The 27,599-nt window shown below is 37.5% G+C and overlaps 1 protein-coding gene and 1 non-coding gene across 2 annotated transcripts in view; both read left to right on the forward strand.

Moving 5' to 3' along the window:
* The first annotated feature begins 6,558 nt into the window (after positions 1 to 6,558).
* TRNAE-UUC (transfer RNA glutamic acid (anticodon UUC)) lies at positions 6,559 to 6,630 on the forward strand. Its single transcript has one exon. It is a non-coding gene; the product is annotated as a tRNA-Glu (tRNA).
* Positions 6,631 to 7,658: 1,028 nt separating this feature from the next.
* The window catches only part of LOC150078801 (CCAAT/enhancer-binding protein gamma-like), a 39,248-nt gene continuing 19,307 nt past the window's right edge, over positions 7,659 to 27,599 (forward strand). The window contains exon 1 of the mRNA XM_090382749.1: positions 7,659 to 7,759. The gene's annotated coding sequence lies outside the window, so the exon portion shown is untranslated. The remainder of the gene's footprint in view (positions 7,760 to 27,599) is intronic.

Here is a 27,599-nt window from a genome sequence, read left to right on the forward strand (position 1 = left end):
ATGAGCTGGAAGAAAAATGGGACGCTAGCAGGTCAGCTTTATCCTTGGCTGAAGTGACAACAGAACCATCTGGTTTGGACAGGGGTGGGAGCATAGATGGGCAAATGTCCCTCTGTACCGTTTTGTTTCCGTTGTTGTGTCGGTGTTGTTTCCTTCATCATTTCTGTACCTCACGAGGTTCCTTTGGTATGCTTTTCCCATATCCAGGCCACTCCTATGAGAAGCTACAGGTGAAAATCTGACTGGTCGTTATTGAATAATGAAATATTTCATGAATATTTAATTATTCAGACGTTTATTTCTATTTTCAGTGAATAATACTGATTGCATGATCAAAAAGTTGGAGATAACTAATATTTGGGAGATGATGAAACTTACTGGTTATTCTGATGGATCTCCTCAGAAAGAGTCTCCATAACACTGTATAGACGTATTCAATGCTTATGCAGTTCCTAGAGGCATTCCCAGAAACTCAGGTTTTTCCACAACCAGAAGAGTAAATAGACTACAGAGCACGCGCAGTTTACAAATACATTATATACTGCGCAATATGGCCTAAAACCCTACTACAAAAGTTGTCACAATGTCAACTCCTGGTTAATTGCTGGACAACAGAACAGTGAACAGTGTCTTGTGAATCAACCCTCGGGGCCGTTACCAGAAGATTTTTACTTGAAGTCACCTACCCTGCTACGAAATCCATGCAGAAATGGTTTTGCCCGTCACTTGAGACCACATACCTACTAACCGGCCACGGTTTAATGAATGGCAATTACACCAATTGGGACTTCACTCCAGAGGTGGGTCTCTGCCACTGTGGCAGTAAAGAGAACTGGTGGCACCTGCTCTTTCAATGCTCCCTCTATGACGACCTTCGACAGGACTTGATCAACGCTACGCAAAAATCTGAGAATCAACTGAACCTATTCCTCAAATTCTGACAATCTTCAGCCACTAGAGAACTTCGCAGCGGGGGGTCTTCTCACGTAGGAGAAGAACATAGTCTCACCAGCAGATAACAACCTGGCTGCCGGCTAAAAAAATTATTTTTTCTTAATTTGAAACAAAATTTGATGTGAATTTGGGGCTCAGTAATATCACTCATTTTAAAATGCAAAATTTAAAACACAAAAACCTTCTATTTAACAGGCACTAATTCAGATTGACTCCTCTAGTATGTCTAAAGAAGTCACCAAACATTGTGACAAGTCAACTTGCTACGATGCTACAGTTTCAATATAGAAACTCAGCCCTCGAATTTTTAGAATTCACCTCGTATATTATCAATAAGTACATAAATGTGTAATCAGTGGTCACCTACCTTTATCTGTAAGAGCAGCCTAAATCAGGGGTATTGAACCTGCGGCCCTACTGAGGCCCACTACCTCTCAGCTTAAAACTAGTTACAAAAAAGTTTCATATTGACTTCTGAAATTATGCGGGTTTAGTAATATTCCATTTTTCTTTTACTTACCCCGAGAGAGAGAACGAACAAGAGTGCCAGAAGTAGAAGGGAACCACCAAGAAAGAGAAGAATGACGTTATCCAGCTCAGGACCCTGGGTGTGCCAAGCTCACCAGATGTGATATCTTCCTCAATTTATGACACTATTTTTATAACTTTGTGTTATTCCCTTTAATTCGTTTGAATTTTCTTAATTAGGAAATTAGTCTTGTAAACTGAACACAGTCATTATAATTCTCCATCCCCTCTTTTGAAAACTGGAAAATTTTTTTTCTGGAAAAACTGGAAAATCATCATTAGGAAAATTTGGTGTATCACACAGAGATCAGAAATTACAATATTATTCCCCCCCTTGCCACTGCTTTAAACAAAGTTGCTACTAGTTGAATCATGTTACTAGATGTTTCTGTTGGTAGTTTCCGAATGTTCCTTATTGTTGTGTGTTTTCATCTTGAGCAGCAAACTTCAAAGAGAAAATAGTGATTTGTAGGAACTGTCACTGGATGTTTGTCTAGTGTGGACAGTTGCCACTAGTCGCGTCCTGTTGATTGTTCATAGTTGTCTTTTGATTATTTTCCATTCAATCCATAAACATTGATTCATTCTTGTGCTGTAGTAGATAGTCTAGTGATGTGTTCATCAATTTGACCATGGCTTTTTGGACAAACGATGAACAGAAGTATCTCAATTGAAGAAATCTGGAGCCGGAGCTGAATTTATTTCCAAGTGGTGTACCTACAATTATAATGCTGTTCCTGAAAGACAAAAACAAGGTTTGGCCGTGTAAAGAAGGTTGTCCCAATGTGGACCCTAGTTTTGAGAAACATGGAGCAAATAGTTAATTTTTAGCTAGTTGCTCAACTAATTAACTAGTTGCTATGAAGTCTGAGGATGTTATGAAGCTACCAAGTGCTAAAGTAAAAAGCAATATTCTTTATAAAGTTCTAATATTCTTGCATTTTTACATTAAATAATATAATACATCTCACATTACGAAATATTAATAAATAAATTTTCTGTTTATACTCCGAGACGGTTACATAAAGTTAGAGGAGTTCACAAGATAGAGAGAACATCAGGACAGCACCGTATTTAGTAGTCACGAGGGCTTGAACAACGTGACTACTAACAGCTCATTCAAAGTGCGTGTACTTCTCATGAATTTCCTACCTGATTTTATATTTATTAAAATTATTTAATGAAACTTTATTAGCTTATAAACTTATATAGTTATTATTTTTCCAATACAGTATACGTCTCCTTCAATACATCGCTTCCATTTTGGTTTCTTCTATGACATGTGCTCTATCGAAAGATTTCCTTCCATATCCCCCCCCCCCAAAACAAAATTATGCCATAATCTTCCAGATGAAGGATTAGGTCCTGAATTCTTTGGGCTGTGGTGTTCTATGGGTTACCACCGTTCATGGATCTCAGTGATTAATCCATGTTTCATCACAAATTGCAATTTTTGAAAGAGACCTTTTTATATCTGCATAACATGTGTAAATTTCCTCTCAGATTTGATTCCTGCAATGTTTCTGAAGAGGTGTGAGAATTCTTAGCACAGTGTTCAGTGTATTGAGGGTCAAACGGTACCAGGGGTTTCTCCCATCACCGCGAGTTTACATTGATTTACGTGTGATACAGTACACTGTAAATGCCAGAGATTTAAAAGTGTATGGATATTTTACAGTGTAGTGTTGTGTACCATTGCTCATCTGGTCATTTAGCCGCTGAGCCCCTAATGAGACCCAACGTTGCCCACACTTCGCCCAGTGGAGGTAGACCAGATACACCAGCACATAATTTGAAAAAGACGACTCTGTAGGGTTTATACGCAAAAAGGTGTATAAGGCTAAAAAATTGGACAAACAGAATTTTAGTACTTTTAAGTTTCGACTGTGTGGGGCATACGCTGTGAGAAGTAGACAGGATGGGCGGGGAGACTGAAAGCTGGGAGGTAGAAGTTGAAAGTAAGGGGTCGATAGAGCCTCCGTAGCCGAGTGGGCAGGAGCGGGAGTGCAGTAGCACACGCTCTTTGAGTAGACCGGGGTTCAAGCCCCTGACTGCTGAATACGGTCGATCTGCCAACCCGCACTGGACCAGCGTGGCAGATTATGGTCCATTTCCCTCAGCATGAATTGTTGAGGAGGCTTCCATCCTGCAGTGGGTTGATAATGGCTGCACTTTACTTTTTTTTTTAGAGAGATTTACCCCCGCATTTGACAGTGGGACAGGCCCGTGTCCCACCTCCCCTCCTCCCTGGGAAGTGGTAGAGAAAGCGTCGTGCAAGAGAGCACTGGTGTAGGTTGCCAAAAGGCCTTTCGTGCACAAAGTGAAACTAACCTTTGACATGACCAAGTTTCATGAAAATGATCAGTAGCGATCCCTTAGAAATATAATATTCTCTGGCAATCGCAGACACTTTAATTCGACTATCCTTCATGACCAGGTCTTCAGGGTTTTTTTGGAACATTTTTGGAGTTGTCATTTATATTTGTGGTCCAGAGGCTTACCTTCTATGGTTTCTCTAGTCCCATTTAAATTGTTTAGACCAAACTGTTATGTGGTATTCAGGAGTTTCAATAAAAAAAAAAAAAAATTACAAATACAGTAATGTATATAACGAATTGATACCTATGTCCACGTCAGGAGCTGGGGTGTAGTTTCATCGACCCACGAATAGAAGGTGCTACGTGAAGATGCAACCCACTTTATGATTCTTGCTATTACAAAGACCGATAGGACGGTATTCACTCTTGCCCTGCATGTAATTTCTGGTTCTTGCTTCTGGATTTTCACATTCTATATCGAGGAGTGTGCTATAATACCAGGAAAAAGATTCTCTTTGAGATTCTAAATATAGTAATTTCAATCGATGCTAACACTAAAGCTGAAAAATCCAGACATTGGTAAGAACTTCTTCGAAAATAGCAAGAATATAACATTTACAAGAAGGTTTTAGACTCTTTAGACTATTTATGCCTCTGTGGGGACGGGGAAGACTGGGCGCCCATGCTGTATTTCCGTCACTGCTACGATGATCCTCTTGGATCAACGTATATGCTTCTGAACAAGAATAAAGGCTCATAAACATAAAGGTAGTTTTTCTACTGCTCAAGGACTCCACCAGCAAGGCCTTCATCAAAAGAAAAAATCGTGGTTGCAATTCCAAAGCTTCCACAGCTCATGATGTTAATCTTCCTGATTTTAACGTAACCTAAATTCCATCATTTCTATACTCCTTCCTTGATTGTGTAAGTAAGTGCTAATGCATGCCTGTTTTTGTGTATGGATGGAGTTTTTTAATATATTAATTTTATAATATGAATTATAATTAATAATAATAATTTATTTATTTATGCGAAGATGTTTCTAAACAATTACTATTTATTTATTTGCTGGCTGTACCCTAATGTAGCTTTATTTCAACAGGACGGTACAAATGTAGTGGCCCGCCTCCTCGTGGCATGGACGGGTACCACAAAGCAGCTTTCCTAGTAATCGCTGCTTCGTAGTAGCAAAGTGGCCAGAAACAACACTTTCAATGTAACAATATGGACACTACACAAAGTTACACTTTGCATACTTCTGGCTCCTTTTACAGAGCTTTGTATTATTGACAACCGCAAAGTAACTGCTAACGTTAAGGAGCAGTTCTACACAAGTGGCAATTCGTATCCTTTACCCCAACATTAATTCTTGAACCCGAATAACTTAAACTCTAAACTCGTCCTTGAAAAGGTGGATTCAAAATGAAGGGTAATAGGGTATTTTATGACACTGAGATTATTTCAAAGGCATGTTTGTGTTTCACCATTAGTTGAAAACGTTTACGAGTATTTCACTTTTTGCTTAGAATATAAAAAAAGTAGGGATGGTTGAGCGAAGAGAAGGGGAGGTAATCCGGTCTGCAGAAAGCGCTTTTCTTCTCATGTAGAATGCAAGATGTTTAAACATTTGAAACGAATTTTAAAGGGTTATACGAAAACCCCCACGATTATCAGGAAGCGATTATAAATATACATTTCACTCTCTTTACACAGGCGAAACATTTAAAAACAGCAACAACAAATTTCTGCCTTTGCCATGGACATTACCAGAAATTTTCTTGGGGGAGGCTGAGACACTTCGTTATCAAGGCCAAATACCAAAATTAGGTAGGCAGAGCATATTACAGGCGATAAAATCCGGCCCTTGGTCCTGGGACAAATCATCCTCCGGGGCCCTATTGGAAATTGTGTTAGGTTTTGGTTAAGTTGATCATCATTATTTATTTTGCGAGGTCGGGTTTCCAATCGTCCGATTGGAAACCCGACCTCGGGTTTTTTTTTGCCTTTTGACAAGTTGGTAAAACGATGACGTAACATATAAAAGTAATGCTGTCTAAAACTCAGGGAAAATTTCCTTCTCCTGCCCCTCGTACAAAGATACCAGATCTGGAGTGTGCATCAAATATAATTTACTAGAACAATAACAACAAAAACAGTTTTTACGTGTTTATACTGGGTATTAGAAAAATCCTTCGAGAAAACTTGGAACAGTTGAAAAAGTAGGGCAACGAGATTGGTGAGGGGAACAAAGAGTTGCTCTTACCAAGAACGACTTAAGTTCTGCAAATTGCAGCGTCTGGAGACTAGGTACCTGCAAGATGATCTGATTGAGGTGTATAAGTGTGAACCCTTGAATGGGTTCAGCAAGCTCAATGCTGATGGGATTCTTCCACTTGCTAAAATTACGAACCTGAGTGAGCGTAAATTCAAATTGAGGAAAGACAGCTGTAGAATAGATGTGCGGAAATTTACCTTTAGCTAGCGGGTGGTTGATTGCTTGTACAAACTTCCATTGGTCGTTGATAGTTTAAATAAATTCAAGAAAGAATTGGAAAAACTTTTGGAGAGAATGGATGTGTTAAATGGGAAGTTTTTTTTTTTGGCCGATGCTGTATAAGTTAGCATCAGTGTATAAGTGAGCTGGACAAGCATTTGGAGTGAATAAATGAATGAAATGGGAGGCTGATGCTACATAAGCTTGCTTTCTTGCATTGTATCCTCTACTAATGGTAAGTTTGCTTTCTTGTATCATCGGTGTTCCCACGTGGTCTAGTGGTTAGGATACCTGGTTTTCACCCAGGAGGCCCGGGTTCGATTCCCGGCGTGGGAATAAAGTTTTTTTTAACCCCAGGGGCTCACATCTGGTGAGTATGGGCTTGGCACACCTAGGGTCCTGAACTGGATATCATCATTCTTGTCTTTCTTGGTGATTCCCTTGTACTTCTGACTCTCTCTTGGGGTAATTCAGAAATTTTTTTTTTGGCTGGTGCAGCATAAGTCTCAGGCTTCCTTGCACTGTATGGCTAATAATAATAATAATAATAATAATATGCGTCTGCTAATGCTAGCATTTAGAGGGGACACCCGGAAACGTTTTACCACAATAATTATAGCTTCATAAATTCATATGGAATGTAACCGTTCATATATTCCCCACCCAAAATGACAAAAGACCTGCCACTGAATAAAAAAGTTTCTTTTGCAGTTTTCAGGGGAGCTTTAAAGATCCCAAATGCAACTAAAAAGAAAAAAAAAAAGTATGACTCATAGATGACGTACGTTACCATGAGTACAGTACCATATTTCGGGTCGTGTCCCTTTAGTCGTTTAATATGAGAGTTAGGAACTTATACAAAAAATGTTCCCTATTGATTATCCTCATGCATCAAGAATCCTTAGATTCAGAATTCCAAAATCTCGAGAATGTACATAGTATGACGTCATATAATATATACAGTTTTTATATACTCAGTAATCCTATCTTATGAAAGTTGTTAATAAAAAGAAATCATTGAGATATATCTTTTTTTTACAAAGATGTGTAGCGTTTCTAATACGCGTTACAACCTTGATAAGGTCAGAGTAGCATAGCATTGCATCATTACTTTAGTATTGTGAAATCGGTGTAAATAGATTTAGACCACGTGTGCTCACTTTCCATCACGTTAGTGATTGAAGTTTGTGAGTGGGCTGAGTATTCCCCCCCCCCCCTTTTTTAATCCCGAGAGAGAGAGATTTCAAGGCCACTGAGGCCACTTTAGGGGGAATTTCTATGCGAAGTCAAACGCCCAGACTGTTTCGACCTCAACCCGAGTCAAACAAGTGTTAATGACTCTAGGGTTACGTCACGGCTGCGGCGTGCGAGAAGGCACGTGAAGTCCGCGTCTTCAACAATGGCGGTATGGTGGACGGACGCATGAACGTCTTGCGTCATTGAAGTTGGAGAGAGTTGGCGGGTGGTAAGTTGCTTGTTTTATATCAAATAGCATTTTAATTATCTTTTTAATAAAAATGTGGGTGAGATTAAAGATATTTTTATTCAGAAGCAAACAGTCTTCGGGGCAAGTGATCCGTGTTTTGAAATTTATACTAACACCACCGGCTGTCAAAAGTGTCGTTGGGGTACTCCGAAGTGGAAATTCGAAATAAAGACATTCTCTTGTACAATGGATCGGTCGGTTAACGCACATTACAAATCGCTTTCGCAAGCTTTGTTCTATTCTTTATTTGATCTGTTTTAATTTACCGCTGCTAACATTTGATTGAGTAATCTAAACGAAACCAGTTTCTCAATGGACTTTGTTGGAGTGGAATGTGAACTGAGCAATAATGTATTTTCATAACGGTTTTTGCTCTTCTGTTATTTTACATTGATATATCACTAGAATTTTTAGTAGTTTTCATTTCTAAACTGGGATTTTAAATTCTAAATTTTTTTAAGAAATCTATCCAACAGATGTCAGATGTATTGTTTTCAGGGCCTTTAAATTTGGCGGGGGGGGCACTTGGTGTATGTGAATCGTCGGACCCCACACTTTTATTATTGTTTACAACATAGTTATAACAAAGGGTAGTTTCCCCTTCCCAAAACTAACTATGCACTTGACCCCCCCCCCCCACACACAGTGCACGGTCCGGACTGTATCTTAGATGGTAATCTTACATACAGTGTAGTAGATTATATGGAGGCCATGTAATTTCTAACTTTCTGCGATCAGGCAGCATATGACCAATTAATTTATTACTTGCAGGTATAATTTATTACTGAGGGCTCCTACGTGAAGGCTCCTACGCTCCTCAGAGTCGCAACCACAGTGAGGATATATATATATATTTTAAAATTTATTTGTCTTATGCAGCCCTACCGAACTATGGCAACTCTGCATTTAATGTGTGTGGATACTATACAGACAAAGGCCAATCAGTGTAGCGATGTAGATGTGCTGTAGTGTAATGTCAGGTTATGTTGAGTTATTGGCCATTTAGCCTTGCTCACCACCCAAAGGTCGCGGGTTCGATTCCCGCCTCGGGCTTGGATCAAAGTACTGCAAAAACCTTGGGAGGTGCAATATGGCCACAGAAGCCGATGCGCCAACAACAATCAAATCAAAAAAAAAAACCTTGCTCACTGCAGCAAGTTAGTTTCTAGGATCCAGGCCAGGGATTGGTAATTTCATACAGATCTCAGCACACAGATCTTAAAAACGCTATAATAGTATAAAGTATGCAGAGTGGGAAGAAAGAAGAAGAAAAAAAGAACTAGCTTAAAAGCAAAACAAGGAAGAAGAGAAGACGAGTTCTGATCCAAATTGTCCATATCTAGCTAATTCCAGTTTCAGGAAAGACCAGCATAATCTGTCTTGTGCTGGAATATGTCGCACAGCGATTGGTAGCCAAAAAATTTGCGCAGGTCTGTTCTGTGTTCTTATACACACATTCACATAAGTGTGTTCACCTCTTGCACAATGGGAACAAATTTGGTTCTGTGAAATTCAATGTCCTGCAGTGTGGCCATACTGAAGGCAATGGTAGCACATCATAGTGAAATGCGATGCCTTCTGAACTTATAATTGCAATAACCAATATATGACCTGAACACTAAATTTTCTCTCACTCCATAGGCGCCTCCATAGACAGGTGGGCAGGAGCAGCAGTGCATAGCACGCACTTCTTGATTAGACCGGGGTTCAAGTCCTTGACCACCAAATATGGAGGATGCGGAAAGGTCAGGGAATGACCACCACATATCATCGGAGCAACGTGGCCTTAGTTGCTAATGCTCCTAAAAACCAAATAATAAATAAATAAAATAAAATAAATCTCACTCTGTAACTTACAGCCAATATCCAGTTCCGGCTCTCACCCGACCTGTTGACTCTTGAAAAAGAGACCATACACTCCTTGATAAACTCGTCTTTTCTGATCTTGAACTCAGATAAATTCTGGTCATAAAGTTCACTCATCAGTTCTTGTTCCCGAATACCATTATTCACATATACAGGGTCATCGAAAAAGGTGTCTGTGATTTCTCTTTTAATCATCTTCGGAAATATTTGATAGATTGCTGTGATCGTAACAGCAAACAGTTTTATTTGACACCTCAACGATGACCTTGGCTGCGCCATGTGTGTGCAGAATGACTCCTATGCACGCCGCTTCAGTCAGTGTCAGTAAGATGGCCATGCAACAGAAAGTGCAGTACGTGTTATGACAGATTTAAATTCAACTTCTGTTCTTCTGTATATACAGAAGAATATATACTCTGTATGATGTAAATACATCATACAGCTTCTTTGTAAATACATCATTTAGGTTTTTCCATAGGTTTAATCCAATAGACTAACTGCTAGTTCGTCTGCTGGATTGTGAACCTATAAGGGAAGGTGGGTCACTGCAGAAGCCATGTTATTGTTATGTTAGAGAGGTGATTATATCTTGCCATGTGTATGCTATGTTTAATAGTTTCATCAATTCGTACAACATGTTTGCAACTTTTACCTAATCTGCATCATGAAAGAATGGACAGGAGGTCTTACAACACAGGAACTATTTCACTAAGCCGAACATCTTTCACTAAATTTGAACATCTCCAATGTTCGAATTAAACATGGAACCTGAAAAAGAAGCACATGAAGAGTCAAATTAATAGAACAATGCTATTTTTAAAAAGAACTTAACCTTACCAATTCATTTCACAAATATACATAGTCTCAGTATATTTTCATTGATTTTCATTGTCAATTTTCAACTGAAATCTGCTAAGCTTAATCTTTTTGACAGAATCTCTGTTGATTTAGACAACCAACCACTGAGATTCTGTCGAAATGAGATTTTCTCAAACATCATGCATTTTATATGTTCTATCCCTTAGTAATTCATTATGATTTAAAGGTGGTACTCAGGCAGTGACGAAACTATTATAAAGATTAATTACTATATTTAATAACCACTCTTATACCACGTGAAATTAATAAAATCACCTTTAACTGTCATACCACCGGGACTTCTATTGTGTTGATTCGAGAAGTCAGTCTGGCAGCTGGTTTGGTGTGGTCATTTAAGATCACATGGAAGCTGTCAGAACTCTTTCAAGGCGTGGGGGCTACAACAAGTCGTAGATGATTGTTAGGGTTCTGGAATCGACTGCTTTAAGTTACATGTCCTATTAGAATAGGAACAGAGAGCTTGTCATTTGTGGAAGTAGACTGGATGAGGTACTGTTTCCTTTACTTGTGTGTCCATATCTATTTTTATTATGTGATGATTCTTTGGGTGTTATGTCTGGACATGTGCTGTTTTGTTATTTCTGCAAAATTGGTTGAATGATTCATGAAGATTTAAGGGCCTTGGAAACCGATTCTGCTAAAACTATAACATGGTTGTTCCATGTACCATCCTAACACATAGTTCCTGCTTCTGTTGACTGATGGTTCCTTGGGTCATTGAAATGCACTGTTACTTCCTTTTTGCACAATGGGTGTACCAGCAGTGCATTTTGTGCTATGCTGCTGGCACTTGTGGTTAGTGAATACTGTGTTCTTTGTGCCTATGAAATGCACAGTTACATCCTTTAAATAAAATAAAATAAATTTTCTGTTTATACCCCTTGACCACCACACAGTCAGAGGAGTTCACAGAGTAGAGAGAATACAAAAAACAGCACCATATTTAGCAGTCTTGAACCCCGGTCACTAAAGGACACGTGTACTTATGTACTCTTGCACACCACTCAGCTATGGTGGTCCTTTGCATGATGGGTGAGGCTCATTGTGGTCATTATTGTTAACATCAGTCTTGTGCAATCTTTCATTTTGCTGATCTTTATTGCAATGGCCATCTTCAGCTTCATTCTTATGGATTGTATCACAACTAGCTTTTTTTAATTATTTATCGGTATGTGATACGTTTGGAACACTCGTACAGTCCAACCCACCTCCACAGGGCAAGGATGGAAACCAGTGGGTAGTATACTACTCAGCTACCCACTGGGCTAAGAGGCCAATTATTCAGTGGGCAACACAACACCCAACACTAAATTGCACAAACATATTTACCACTACATTGATCAGCTTTGCTAAGTACAGTACCTTCATATACACACAGCCGGGTTGCCATAGTCTGGCCCGGGACTGCCTTCACACAAGTGAGAGAGAAAAAAAAGAAAAGTACTCAAGAGCACTGTCAGATTTCTTTATCTGGAATCTTTGATTTCTTTTGGCTTTTTTTTTTTTTTTTTAAGCTATAGGAAGCTGCAAAATATATACAGTGGACTTGTGATTATCTGTGGGGCAGATTAACTAGAATCTCTTTGGCCTGCAGAAGTCAGTCTAAGTGGGATAACTCAAAACTCGAATACAGGTAATCCCTGTATAACACGGTAGTTGGGTTCCTATAAAATCTCATGTAGTGTGAAACCGTAGTGTAGAACCAGTACAAAAAAGGAGGTTATGTTCCAAAAGCTAACAAAAATACACCATTTTTTTATAACTATCAGTAACTTAATTTTTATTTAAAATAGTAATAAATGAATGCCTTACAAACTGTGATACATATATGTCAGATAATGTACGTTCATTTAATTTTCTTCCTCTTCATCGCTGCTAAGCACGACCAAATAAGAACTTTTTCTCTGTTGCAGAATATCATCATCTTCTGCAGCATCTAGATTTCATGTATCTTCTGCTCTCTCTAAAAATCAGTAATCTAGTTTGTTTGCTTTTGCTTGATAGATCTTTGTAAATTTTATGGGATGGAGCTAAACATTTTTGAAGTTCCCTTTTGAACTTTGTGCTCCTTTCAATCGAAGGATCTGCATCCAAAAAATAAGATTCTAATTGCTTGGTTGAGTTTGCCTTTCCATATGCTTTTTAATGTAAAATTTGGAACTTCAGAATTTCATCTTCACTATCATCCTCTGAATTGATTTGGTTTAACCCCAATGCCATTTCCACCAAATCCTCTTTGCTGGCCTCTTTTTCTACCAGTAATTCTTGAACATCTTCAGTAGTCATATCATCAAAAACTTCCCTTCTACTGACTTAGCAAGTTGTACTATTGCATTGATTCCATTTTCTGCCAATTCAACCATATTTCCTGAATGAACTGACTCGAGCCATGTATTTTTCCAACACAGTTAATGTTGACGGTTGGTTTTACTTTGGGCGATAAAGCTATGATTCCGATATAGTCAATTTAAAAATGTTTCCATGCCTTCATCACTTCAATAGATTCGAAATCAATTTTTTTCCAAAATCCATGGTAACGATTTTCTGATACAATGAATTTTAAAGGTAGATATGATACCTTGATATAATGAATTAAAGAAGTTATATTAGGTGCTAGGAATATTACTTCAACATTTGGATGACAAATCTTTTGGATGGCCTGGCACTTTTTCCAATAGTAATAAAACTTTGAAATTTCAATTTCCCCCCCCCCCCCCACAAGTTCAGTAGCACAGAATAGAAAAAGGAAAATCCCCTAACACGGGGATTTCCCCCCCCCCCCTTTTTTTTTTTGCAAAATGATAAGAGAAGTATTACCTCAATATAATACGTACGTAGAACACTTCCATATGATACTACTCTCCAGCAATTAAAACAAAAGAAATAATTAAAAATCAATTGAACACAATTAACATCAATCTAATGCAATTAAAAATTAAATAAATTAATTAAAAGAAATTTAACGAGAAAAAGGAAGGAAAATCATTTTGCAATTTTTTCCATTAAATTTATTTTAATTAATTTAATTTAATTGTGTTCATTTGATTTTTATTGTGTTCAGTTGATTTTTAATTTTTTTTATTGTGTTCAATTGATTTTTAATTATTTTTTCTGTAATGTAATATTTTTGATTATTTTTTGTTTTAATTGCTGGAGAGTATCATAAGGAAGTGTTCTACGTATTATATTGAGGTAAACTTCTGTTATTATTTTACAAATATTGATATCAACGTAGAACGTATTGAGCATTACAGTGCTGGTTCATACTATCAATTTTTTTTTTTTTTTGCATATCATCATCATCATCATCAGCCATTTTCAATCCACTGCAGGATGAAGGCCTCTCCAGCAACTTTCCAGTTCCTTCTGTTTTGAGCACTGGCCATCCATTTACTACTCAAAAACTCATGAATTTCATCTATCCATCTCCGCCTTTGTCTTCCAGGTTTTCTTCTAGCTCCTCTTGGGTACCATTCTGTTATTTTCTTAGTCCATCTGTCATCATGTCTTCGAGCTATGTGTCCTGCCCAAGACCATTTTAGTTCTTTAGTTTTGATAAGAATGTCCTTTACTTGAGTTTGCTGCCTAATCCACGTGTTTCTCTTATTATCTAACAGTCTGATTCCCAATATAATTCGTTCCATTCTTCGCTGTGTAGTTCTTAGCTTCTCTTCCATTCTTTTGGTGAGTGCCCAAGTTTCACTTCCATAAGTCATGGTGGGGAGTATACATTGGTTCATTATTTTACGTTTCAGACAAACTGGGATATTGCTCTTCAGTATGTGACTATATTTCCTGAATGCTCATCCATCCAAAATTTATTCTTCTCTTGACTTCCAGCCATTTATCATTATTACAGCTAATAACTTGTCCCAGATAAGTATATGACTCCACCTTTTCAATTACTGCTCCTTCAATCATTATTTCCCTTTCCGTGGCATACTTGTTCATCATTACTTTTGTTTTAGCCATATTCATCTTTAGTCCAAAATCCTTACTAACTGTGCATAACTGATTAAGATTTTCCTCTAATTCTTTGGGATCGTGGCTTATGACCACAATGTCATCTGCAAATCCGTAAATGATTTAGGTACTCTCCATTCACACTGACTCTTTTCTGCGACCAGTCTAATCTTCTGAAAGCTTCCTCAAGGGCAGCAGTAAACAGCTTCAGAGATATTGTGTCTCCTTGTCGAACTCCTTTCTCGATTTTAAATTTGCTACTGTCTTTGTCTAGTCTAATAAAGGATGTAGCACTCTCATATATTTTCTTCAAAATCATAATATATGGAGTATCTATGCCTTGTCTTTCCAGTGCCCGAAACATTGCCTTATGCTATATGGAGTCAAATGCCTTTTCATAATCCACAAATGCCAGGCATAATGGTGTTTTATATTCATTTGCTTTCTCCATTAGCTGTGATATTACGTGAAGGTGATCCATAGTTGAGAATCCTGTCCTAAAGCCAGCTTGCTCTTTCGGTTGATTCTCATCAAGTATTCTTTCTAATCTGTTAGTAATGACCCTTGTGAACAACTTGTAGATATGGGATAACAAGCTAATTGGTCTATAATTTCCAATTTCTGATTTATCTCCTTTCTTATGCAGCAAAACTATGATTGCATTATTCCACTGCTTAGGCATCGCACCTTTTCTAATGCACTTTGTGAAGAGTCTTGCCAGTTTTTGTGTTATGTCTCTTCCTCCCAATTTTAGCAACTCTACAGTAACTTCATCTTCCCCTGGGGCTTTCCGATTCTTCATTTTCTTCAATGCATGTTCTACCTCATCAGGAAGAATATCGGGTGTGTCGTATGTGTTGCTACTTTGCAATCCATCTTCTCCACTGTTGGTATCATTCCCTCGCTCCTTGTATAATTCTCTATAGTAGTCTTCTGCTATTTGAATTATGCCTTCTCTGCTGTTTATAAGTTTTTTTTTTTTTGCATAATGACTAGTTTTTTTGCATAACGACTTTTGCATAACTCCCCCACATAAAAGCTCAAAAATACCTTGTTATGTGAGGATTGCCACAATTCTCTAACTGTCTTAGAGCGAAACTGTGTTATATAAGTACCGTGTTATGTGAGGATTTGCCGCAATTTATCAATCATGTTCGAGCGGAACCATGTTGTAGAAGTACCGTATTATACAGGGGTTGTCTGTATATTGAATTTGAATAACTTGAATTTCTCAGAAAACCCCTTTGCTATCTTTGTTTTTTTGCTTTCCAGTTTCCTCAAGTTGTTTAAAAACGACTTGAGGAAGCTGGAAAGCAAAAAAAACAAAGCTTACTCAAGTCCTTTTTCAGTAATCCTTAAATTTTACTACTGTATGATTAATTTTAATGTTCTTCTCTTGAGTTTTTTTAAATTTATGTATCCTTTTGTGTTAAGTAACAGAAAAGGGTTATTTTTTCTGATGAATGTGACCAACAAGCATGAAAAAGATGCTAAAGTGTCATCCTTAATGAGGGAGTGCAACATTGGTGAATTTATATATGTTAAAAAATAAATAATTGGGTTTTCCAGGTCTTCTGGTAGCACACTGTAGTGTACTTTTATAAATATATGTATATAGGTAAACTCGTGTTTTTGTTGCATTTACAAGTTTTTCTTTCATTTTGATTACCCAGAAATTTTTATTTATCAATACCCCAGATAATTGTAAGTGTACTGTAATATTATGTCAAAGTATATAGCTGCCATCTGTTGCAGTGTTCATAACCCCTTAATTACATTGCAACAGGAATATCTACCATCCTGTTAGCCTAAATTGATGGCAAATGACGTGATTTTCAATAGGAATATTTTTGCCAATTTGTCACAGTTTGTTTCATTACTTGAAGAGACTAAATGAGACTGTTTGTTACAGATACAGTGCCATAGCTCATACTGCTAGTAACGGATTAAACCTTCTAAGGGGGCACTCCAGACACCAAAACTCTGGGGTAACTTTGCCTATGGCTGCATCACCCACATGAGCATGAATAAAAAAAGTTTGGTCAGTGTTACAAAAAATTAGCATTTATACAGTGATAAATGTTTAAATTTTTAATATTCAATATAATCTCCTACAACCGCTCATGGCGCCTCCGTAGCCAGGTGGGCAGGAGCAGAGTGCATAGCACACGCTTTTTTGATTAGACCGGGGTTCGAGCCCGTGACCACCAAATACGGAGGAGCGGAAAGGTCAGGGAATGACCACCGCATATCCCCGGAGCAATATGGCCTTAGTTGTAATGCTCCTAAAAACCAAATAACAACCACAACCACTCACTTGTTTGATCGTGAGTGCTGTTAAGCAGTCTATTATGTTAAATGGAATTTCTTGAATTGACTCCTCATTTTCCTTTTGTGTCCAGTTTTAATTTTGGGAATAGCCTTAAGTTTTGTGGTGCCAAATCGGGCAAATAATCAGGGTGCAGCAAAGGAGGAATATTTTTGTCAGTCAGAAATTGCTGGATGGAAAGTAATGTTGCTCATTGTTGTGGTGAAGGAATTTCACCTGTTATAATTTTGTTATATCAGCTGTTATAATTTTTGTTAAAAATGCCAGCTCCAATAAACAACTCAGATAAAATAAGGATTGTAAAGTATGTTAATTGTCTGACGGCACCAGGGGTCCCCCCCCATCTCTACGTTGTGTACTCTGTTTTTGTGACACAGAACTCTGTGGAGGCCAGAGATTTAAAAAGTTTGTGGGGAGTTGAATGTCGTGTAGTGATATGTTCTGTTGTTTCTCTGACCATTTAGCTGTTGGGTCCCTATTGGGACTCACCGTTGCCAAACTTTGCCACGAGGAGGCAGATCAGTCACCCAGTAGATTATTTAAGTACTCTAGCAGGCTCTGCCACCTAATTTCCAATGATTTCGGTGATAAGGCCTGTTTATAAAAAAAAAGGGGGGGGGATTGAACACTAGAATTTGGAAAGGCCAAAAGAGATTTTTGAGACAGTGGTTGAATTTAGATGTTGATTAGAATTTGGCAGCATTGTTAATGGGGTATACTCGGTCAGTTTAGTTAGAGTGGGGAGCAGACTGAAGATTGGGGGGAAAACAGAAAGATGGGGATGAAGTAGGTATCCCCAAATAGGTCATTGGGGACAAGCCCCACCAGGCGAAGTATGGGGGAGGCAGGGAGGGGAGGAGATAGACCCGTCTCTAAAACCCCATTCCCTGCCTGGGGATGGGGTTTTAAAGGAAACTGGGTTTGAGTACCCAGTTCAGATAGCCAAATGTTGTGTTGAGTCCAGTAGGATGGTCAAACTGCCCATCCTGCTCCGGGGGTAGGATATGTTTGCTGACAGTGGGGAGTGGGAGAGACATACAGACATTTACTTCATTCATAATCTGCATTCTCACTCTACTTGCATTCTATTTTTATACTTTTTTCTTATATTTTATAATAATTTTTTTTTTCTGTTAGACTATATATATACACAGGGTGCCTCAGGAGGAAAGGTCAATATTCCAGGAGGTGAAAGGATAGGTCATTTTAAGCAAAAAAGTTTATATGAACATGTGCCCTATCCTGAATGGTTTCCGAGATAAAGCTACTTTAATGTACATTTGTTTTGAAATTGGCGTGCAGTATTTTCCTTCCCTCCCATCAGATTGCACCATTTGGTTGCCAGTTATCAGTTGATTGTTGTGACTGTAGAAGTGAATCAGTGAGTAGCATCAGTTGTCAGTTCTAATTGTAGAAGGGTTTGCTAAAAATGCCGCACATTTTTACTAATGCCGAATATGCAGATATGCTGTATGTTTATGACTTCTGCAATGGTAGTGCCCCTGCTGCTGTTGAAGAATACCGTCGGCGCTTTCCTACACGTTGAATTCTGGATCGTAGAGTGTTTTCTAAAGTTTTTAACACATTGCGTGAAAGTGGTATGCTTCCCAGTGCTTGTGTTTCATCTGAAAGAGAACGTCAAATAAATGTGCAGGAATGGGAACTCATTTTGAACATGGTTCAGCGTAGTCCTACAATTAGCATGCATACACTTTCTGCACGTCTCAGTGTTTCACAAACACGTGTATGGCAAACGCTACGTGAAGAGAGCTTGTACCCATTTCACCCACAGTGTGTGCAAAATCTTCACATAGGGGAAGGTGTCACGTTGTCTTGAATTTTGTCATTGGCTAAATTCCAATTGTGAAGTGCTTCCATCAATACTATTTACTGATGAAGCCACGTTTACCCAGAATGGAATCAACAACACACGTAACACTCATCGATGGTCGCACGAGAATCCACATGGTACAGCGGAAACAAATTTCCAAGTTCGTTTCTCAATCAATGTGTGGTGCGGTATGATTGATAACCTGTTGATAGGTCCCATTATTTTAGAACATTGAATGAGAGGACACAATTACCTTCAGTTTTTGCAAAATACATTAGCTGAACAACTAGAGGATGTTCCTTTGGCTACACGGTGTGCTATATACTTTCAGCATGACAGGGCCCCCTCCCATTCTACCAGACATGTGAAGCAATATCTGGACCAAATTTTCCTTGATTGGTGGATTGGTCATGGTGGTGGTGCCATTAACTGTCCACCAAGATCTCCAGACCTAACCCCATTAGATTTGTTTATGGGGTTGGATGAAGATGAAGTGTACAGAAGAAAGGTAGATACAAGAGATGATCTGCTAGCTTGCATAATGGATGCTGTTACCCATATAAAGGAATGTGAAGACACACTTAGACAAGCAACATGCCATGTTCTCATGAGAGTAGAAAAGTGCATTGAAGTTGATGGTGGCATTTTTGAAAATTTATTATAAACTGTTCCAAATTTGTCACTTGAAAAATAAACATTCAAATGCCTCTATCTCGGAAACCATTCGGGATAGGGCATATGTTTATACAAACTTATTTGCTTGAAATTACCTAGCCTTTCACCTTCTGGAATATTGACCTTTCCTCCTGGGACACCCTGTATATATATATTATTTTTTATTTATTTATTTTTTTTTTCTTCACTCACTCATTCATCTTTTTTCTCACACACCAGGGTGGGGAGATGCAATGGTGTGTAATGTAAATTTAATACTAATGTATAATAATTAAATAAGTAAGAATATAAATGATTGAAACTAGGGTTGAAACTTAACTGTAACATTTATGGTTTGTGTTCTTTTTCTCACACAATTACACTTATTCATCCTTCTGGCATTCATTTCATTTGTTTGATTCTTGCTTTCTGTACGGCGCTCTCTGGGCACCCGAACTTACTTTTATTCTTCAGTTGTGGTGCAGGCCAGGGGAGAATGCAGTGATAGTGTTTGTGTTGTTAGTAAATGTGTGTTAGAATATATAAAGTAGTGTAAGTCAGTGGTCTCAAACTCAAATTGCATGCGGGCCGAATGCACGATCTGAAAGCAGCTGATGGGCCGGAATTTTTTTTTTTAACAAAATGAGAGTGAATATAAGCACCGTATTTACAACAAATACATAAATGAAATGTTTTTGTGGGCCGTGAAAAATTGCTTCAGGGGCTGGATGTGGCCCGTCGGCCGCCAGTTTGAGACCACTGGTGTATGTTATTATTAACTTTGTATTATTTCAGCCAATTGCATTTGCTCTTCCACTCATTCCCATTCATGGTGGGTCACTCTTTCTTTCACCAAAACTGACATTTATTCCTCTTTTCCACAATTCCCAATTCATTCTTTCACTCAGTGTCCAGCCTGTTCATTCTGTCTTTCATTCTCATTCATTCTATATTGCATCCCCTTGTTACAAGCTAACTTATATTTTTCAGCTAATCTGCTTCCCTGGCTGCCTCTACACTCCCTCGCCTAAATAAGTAATTATTTGGTGTGGGGCCCCAGGTTCATACACATGGCAGGGTAGTCCTGGGGGTACCCAAGTCAATCCGGTTTTGTCGTGTCAGGTTTCTGTCAGGGTGCAGAATATTGCTATCCTGACAGATTTTAAGTCATTATCTGGGTGTGGTGGGAGAAAGGCCAATTTTAACTGTTGATTATTGGTTAATTGCTGGGGGGCTGAGTTGCCATTCTTTGGATAGTTCTGTGAATTTCGAATACTTTCTGTGTGAAGGCTTTATAGTTTTCGTCTTCTATGATAAAGGTGTTCTTCTCCCCTGGGAAGGAGCCAATCTGTGTTATTAGCTCTGTTCTGGGGGTGTCATAAATTATACATTCATATAGAATGTGTGCTCAGTCTTCATTCTCACCACAGGTGCAGTTTGGGTCATCACTCAGGACTGTATGCTGTCTTTGATCTTAACCAATAATGTGTGGAGTGAACTCCATGTGACTTGCCTCATTCCCAAATCTGCACTATGGTCTGAACCAAACTGAATGAAAGACATCTCAGCAGGCGCCTCCGTAGCCAGGTGGGAAGGAGCAGCAGTGCGTAGCACACGCTTCTTGATTAGACCGGGGTTTGAGTCTGTGACCACCAAATACGGAGGATGCGGAAAGGTAAGGGAATGACCACCGCATATTCCCGGAGCAATATGGCCTTAGTTGCTAATGCTCCTAAAAACCAAATAACAATAACATCTCAGCAATTTGTTGAATGGTTAATCATCGATCTGACTGAATATAAATATATAGTAGTGTGAGCTTCATTGATGTTGATTGTTTCAGAATGTTGATGGATGGCCACTCCTTTTTTCATTTTCAAGCAAAAAATTTCTCATAAAACATTTTAAACCACTTAAAGTGTTTTTTTTTTTTTTTATCTTATCATGATTGCTGTAATTGTAACAAGCATTTCAGTGCTGGCCTTTAAACTTTCCTGTTACCTGAAGATTACTGTTACTTATTCGGCAGAATAAGTAACAGTAGTCTTTTCTATTAGAGAAGCATTACTTATTTGAGGTAGTGCATTCCATGGCAACTCGTTGTAAACGCATTCACAATATGAGATATACTTAAATGATGCCAATTTTGTAACTACTTAGTAGTTGGCTACATATAAACATGATGCTATAGCACAAACCTGTATGTTAGTTAACTTCTTCATAACCTGAGGCCATTTCCCTAAACAAACTATGTAATAAAATTGTATAGTAGTAACTTTCTTAAAAAATCTTTTATATATATGTATTTATAATTGTAAAAAATGTTTTTTTTTTTTTTTTTTTGAAGTAGTGATATTCTCTACATCTATTTATGTGTCATATAATTTGATTTCATCAACTTCTGATTCTAAATTTCAAAGAATTTCGATTTTTAAAACCAAAATTAGACCACAATTGCCAAATCATGTAATGTCTTCAGAGCTGTTTTTGTGTTGCCATCTGTCAACACCATGTCTACCCTTAGTACCACATAAAAGATGGCATCGTGTACTTGAAAAAATTACGGCAAATTTGTATATAAAAGAATACATCACTTGAAATGTATGTAAAATCAGTGTGTTTGCTCTGCACGAAATCTGTAGATCACTGTGTTCATTCCTGAAAGGATTAATGTTTGTGCGTAGCTCAGATTTTTACATTTTCACTACATGCAACAAGTGAGAAAAACATGCACAGTCAATCAAAGCAACTTTCTGCTAGACTAGTATGCAAATTAGCATTAGCAGAGGCATACAATACAAGAAAGCAAGCTTATGCAGCGTCAGCCAAAAAAAAAAAAAAAGTTAGTGTGTGCATACTCAAAGGATATCATTATAACAATTCCCACTTGTTGCTACAACTAATATCAACAGTTAGGTGCAATATGACTAAAGTTGCTGTTGTGCCAAAAAAAAAAAAAAACTTGACAGAATGTTAGAAAAATATGTTTCCAACATTACATCTGCATCTCTTTGTCACATTTTTCCATACTTTTTAATGCATGTATATTTGTGCTACCAACAGATTGGTAGTTTTTTTTAGCAACTTTTTTGTCTGACATGTTACATTGTTTTGGATACAATTCATAACAATATAACGTCAAACAAAAAAAGTTGCTCAAAATAACCATCAACTTGTCGGTGGCACATATATACATGCATTAGAAAGTATGGAAAAACGTAGATTAAAGTGATTTCATGTAGTAATAATGAAATATCCTTTTGAATTTACATAGATAATAAAAAAATATGTTCAGTTTGGATTATATGATTTTATGCTTGTTCATTTTATCTGGAGTGATGTATATTGAAGCTATTGATCATAATCACCCTGCCCCGTCACAGTTGTCCACAATATCGGCTCATCTGGGATCAGAGGCAGACTGGCTATAGTTGTCCCAGTTGACTCTCAACAGTTCTGACCCCATCTTCCCCGTCTGATGTAACATCCTACAAATGCTATTGGTCCTGGTGGCGATTGTTGCCTGACCACCTGGGGCCAGTCTGCCCTGAATTGACCAATACTTTTCTGTAAGACAACTAAACTAATGGTTATATCTCCAGCAAGAATGCTTGCTGGTATTCAGAACAAAGGTGGCCTTTGTTTTGATTAGCAAGCAGCAAGTGTGTGGCAAGGCATGGATTCTATAAGGTGTTTTTTTAGCATTAGCATTAGTAGAGGCATATGATGCAAGAAAGCAAGCTTATGCAGCATCAGCCAAAAAAAAAAAAAAAAACCACTTCTACTTCACCCCTTTAGTGCATTTCCGTCTAATTGTAACTATTCTTCCAATAAAATATTGTGTAGCTGAGTCAAAGTTGAAGGAAGAGGACTTCATTGCTGAATAGCACTCTCCATCATATCCCACACATTCTTAATAGGATTGAGATTAAGTGAATGTGAGGGCCAGAGAAGATGGTGGAAATGCGTTTCATGTTCTCCAAGCCATTCTTGCACAATTCTGGTATGATGTACTGTTGTATTGTTATCCATGGCCATCACCTTCGGGATAAAAGTGTAATTGAAGGGTGCAGTAGATCTGAAACAAAATTTAGGTAATTTAGTACCCTGGATGATATTTGACCTTCCATTGGTATCAACGGACCCAGTGCATGCCAACAAAACATTCCCCATACCATGATACCACCTCAAGGTGCTTGGGCTGTCTTAACAAAGCAAGCAGGGTTTATTGCTTTGCGGGGTTCTCGCCATACTCCCTGCCTGTTATCAGTTCAAAACAAAGCGTATCATGATTAGTCTGACCATGTGACTTTCTTTCACGGTTCAACTGTGATGTCCTTGTGGACCACTACAAGCAGATTTTTGTTTTTCTCTGAAAAAGATGGCTTCTGAGTAGGTAGGTGACTGCCAATTACCCAGTTTCTTTAATTCTCTGTGCATGGTATGGGTTGAAATAAGGTAGTTCTTGGCTTGATTAAATTCAGGTGTTATTTGCTGTGCTAGACATCCTATTTTTCCATACAGTCCTTAGAGTAGAACAGCTTCACTCTTGAAGTGTTGTTTTTCTGCCACACATGCACCTTTGAGATATGATAGTATGAACCAGAGCTATTATGCTCAATATGTTCTACGTTGATATCAATATTTGTAAAAGAATAAGAGAAATTTACCTCAATATGATATGTAGAACACTTCCATATGATACTCTCCAGAAATTAAAACAAAAACAATTTTAAAAAAATCAAAAATCTTACATTACAGTAAGAAATAATTAACAATAATTAAAAATCAATTTTAATGCAATTAAAAATTAAATTAATTAATTTAACGAAAAAAATGCAGAACGATTTTCCTTCTTGAAGCTGACAATGGTTTTCGACCATATGTCATGATCACAGGAATGAAAATTACCGAATAGGGGTGAGCATGCGACTTAAATAGGGATTATTTGTCTTCGCGCATGTGTGTAAAGGACCACGAGTCAGAGATTAGATATGGCTGGCGAATATTAACAAAATTCTCATGTAATTTAATTTCGATGGTTTCTGAAATTAATTGTCTTGTATAATTACGTTGGACACTAAGTATTTTGGCCTCGTTAAACAAAAACAAAAAAGTGTTTTTCGTTGACGGCACGAAAGGCTAATTCTGACGCTGCTGAATGAGAAGCACGAACTGAGGCCGCGTGTTGATTAACATGAAAATTCAGAGGAAATCGCATAGAACCCTGATAAGACAAGTCACAATCACCACAAGAAATGTTGTATACTAGGTCATTTATTTGTGTTGCGAACGAGGAAAGGACTGAGCGATTGTTCAGTATAGTGTGTAATTTCTGTATTGGCCTGGCTACAATTTTAAATTTGGTATCTTTAAATAATCTGTTAAGTTGTTTGTGCCACTGTTCAACATATGGGACAGAAATAAAGTATATTTTGATATTACTATTGTTGGTTGGTGTACCTACACCAACCATCAACATTAGAAAATTTATGGCTCATCAAATATCTGCCTCATTTTTCAAAAATTAAGTTTCCTGTATAGTTAATACATCCTTTTAATAGGATGTGTATGAACCAAAGAAACACTGAAGCAGAGTTGGCCTAGTTGTGACCATGGCCTAGTTGCCAGCTTAAAAGGTCATCAACATGATTGTTTGGCAAGCAAGAAGTCCAGACCTGACTATATGTGATAAGCAAAGAAAACGTTGTGCAATATCAAATTGAGACTCCTGAAGAGGCCAAGGAGAATATTCAGAGTGCATCAACACTGTTAAGCATTCTGTTTCAAAATTAAAATTTTTGTCAAAAAATATAATTTTATTTATTTATTTATTTAATTTTTTTTTGCCAAATATCAGCATTCCAGTTGTCAGTATCTTTGAGCACTATTCATACTGTAAATAAATTATGAGCAAGAAGCTAGAAATACATTACTGATCTCAGTGTGATTAACTGTATAAATCAATTTAGTCTCTTTAGAAAGCTCTAAAATTGGAATTACTGTACAATTGTTACAACAAATGTGTTGAGGGAAGATTACTTGGTTATTCATAATGACTTAATGTAGTAGTAGCAGCAGCAGTGGCATTTGATGCAAGAAAGCAAGTGTATGAGCTTATGCAGCATCAGCCAAAAAAAAAAAAAATCACACCATTCCCTCCAAATGCCTGTCCAGTTCCTACTTAAATTTATTCATCCTATCAACTTCCACAACGACAGATGGAAGTTTGTTCCAGCAATTAACCACCCGCTGGCTAAAGGCAAATTTCCACACATCTAATCTACATCTGTCTTTTCTTAATTTGAATTTATGCCCCCTTAGGTTCGTAATCTGAACAAGTGGAAGGATCCCATCAAAATTCAGCATGCTCAACCCATTCATGTGAGATATAACACTAAATAAACAGTGTGATAGTCTTCTGGCATGTACTTCTATCTGTCAAGTATTTTCTGATTGGTCCTGATGATAGGGTTAAGTGTTGGAGCAGTTATTAAGTAGATCTATTGTGTGAGTGTTCAACTTATTTATTGTAACACTTTGTACATAACCCCAGGGGCTCACATCTGGTGAGTATGGGCTTGGCACACCCAGGGTCCTGAGCTGGATATCATCATTCTTCTCTTTCTTGGCGATTCCTTTCTACTTCTCTCTCTGTCTCTCTCTCTCAGGGTAACTCGGGAATTTTTTTTTTTTGTCTGATGCAGCATACTTCCTCAGACTTCCTTGCACCATATAGCTAATAATAATAATAACAAAATTCACATGGTCTAATTAATATTATTTATATTTCACATTAATTCATTACACTACACAGCAAGGTTCCTAAATATAGTGACAGTTATTACTGTTCACGGATATGCTGAAAATTTTTCAACTCATTGAGTACCAAATTGTGAAAACATCTGCTGCTGTGGAATGACAACTTAGAGAAACAGTTATGTTGAAACCATTACAAATAAACACTGGGAGAGAGAGATTTTGATTAATTGTGCAAGTCTTGAGGAGCAAATACTTTGTATCTTATAAGTTTGTATCTTCTGCCTTTACAAAGTACCAGAAGGTTGTCAGATTGTGTGAATATTTCATCTGTAAGCATATGGAGGACATCACATGATCAGCATTTGTATCCATTTCACAGTACAAGAATTGTTGCCATAAGATATAAATAAATGCAGAAACTTTTGTCAGTGGTTCATTTTGCAATAAGAAATGAATATCAGAGACTATAGATATTATTGTTAAAGTATAACAATGAAAAAGATTTATCAAATGGTAGGATATTTGAATTGCACCAATACTTCAAAATGGATATATTGTTGAAGATGATCCAAAGTGTAGGAGATGTAGCATGTTATGGTTGAAATTAGTGATAACTATCCTGTATTTCTAAAAACAGTAGTGACAGAAAGAAAAACATGGTGTTATCTTCACAACCACCAGATAGAAGATCAGTACTTTGAATGGAAGATCAAAGTGTCTCTCCAAGAAAGAAAAAAAAAATTTGGATTGACGTGTGAACTATTTTCTTTATTATTATGAAGGCAAAATGGATACTGTGTTAGTAAGACTATGTACTTAAACATCATTAAGTATTTGGGACATGCAATCAGGAGGAAGAGTTTATGTGGGGGAAGTAAAAATTGGAAAGTACTCCATGACAGTTCTCCTGCTCATCTTGTGACAATTTATTATTATTATTATTATTATTAGCTATATGGTGCAAGGAAGCCTGAGGCTTATGCTGCACCAGCCAAAAAAAAAAAAAAAAATCCCGAGTTACCCTGAGAGAGAGAGAGAGAGAGAGAGAGTCAAAAGTAGAAAGGAATCATCAAGAAAGAGAAGAATGATGATATCCAGCTCAGGACCCTGGGTGTGCCAAGCCTATACTCACCAGATGTGAGCCCCTAGTGTCATTTCTGCATATGTTTCCAAACATTCTATTAAAACACCTCTTTATTCACTTACCCTTGCACCTTATGAATTGTATTTTTTGCGAAATCAAAAATTACAGGGACAACAATTTTTTAGTGACGCAGAATTTATGGTGGCCACGCCAAATGCAATCAAGAAACTTAAAAAAAAATTGCCAAGTTTTTTTTTTTTTTTTTTTTTTTGCAGTTTATGATTTGTGTACATGTCAAAGGTTATTATTTTGAAAATTTTCATGTGTAATTATCTGTAAATATTATATTTGTTCCACTAAAAATTTAGTTCTGAAACTTTTTATTCTACTTTGTACATCTTTTAATTAAAGTATTAAAATTTGCCATTTCTGTCAATTCACCACAGATTTT

This window comes from Mastigoproctus giganteus, chromosome 10, assembly GCF_048544385.1.
Source record: "Mastigoproctus giganteus isolate SK-2022 chromosome 10, ASM4854438v1, whole genome shotgun sequence".
NCBI classification, from domain to species: Eukaryota; Metazoa; Arthropoda; class Arachnida; order Uropygi; family Thelyphonidae; genus Mastigoproctus; species Mastigoproctus giganteus.